The sequence below is a fragment of the Fukomys damarensis genome, unplaced genomic scaffold (assembly GCF_012274545.1).
Source record: "Fukomys damarensis isolate Sample0158 unplaced genomic scaffold, DMR_v1.0_HiC HiC_scaffold_7, whole genome shotgun sequence".
Taxonomy (NCBI): Eukaryota; Metazoa; Chordata; class Mammalia; order Rodentia; family Bathyergidae; genus Fukomys; species Fukomys damarensis.
In genome coordinates this window covers 13,294,834-13,295,251 of record NW_022900919.1, presented here as the reverse complement: position 1 = coordinate 13,295,251, position 418 = coordinate 13,294,834, and positions in this window count along the sequence as shown.

Sequence of the window (418 nt, the reverse complement as noted above, 5' to 3'; positions counted from 1 at the left end):
GTCACTACTATGTATCATAAAGCAGGTACAAGATATTTTACATTCACAGAGGTATGATATAGTACCATCCTACATCAATAATACTAGAATCAGTTTTGGTTTGAAATTTGCTTTGTCTGAAAATAAGATTGCTACCCCTGTTTTTTCTGGGCTCCTGTCACATGGAGAATTGTTTTCCATCCTTATACTTTCAGTCTATGGGCTTCTTTTTGCACTAGGTGTGTTTCTTATATACAACATATTGTTGGATTTTGCTTCTTATTCCATTCTGCTGGTCTATTTCTCTTGATTGGCGAGTTGAGGCCATTGACGTTGATGGTTATAACTGATATGTACTGACTTATTATTGTCCTGTTATTGGCCTTTTGTTGACTCTTTTTACTTTTTCACCATCTCCTTTTAGTTTCTTGCCTTGCCT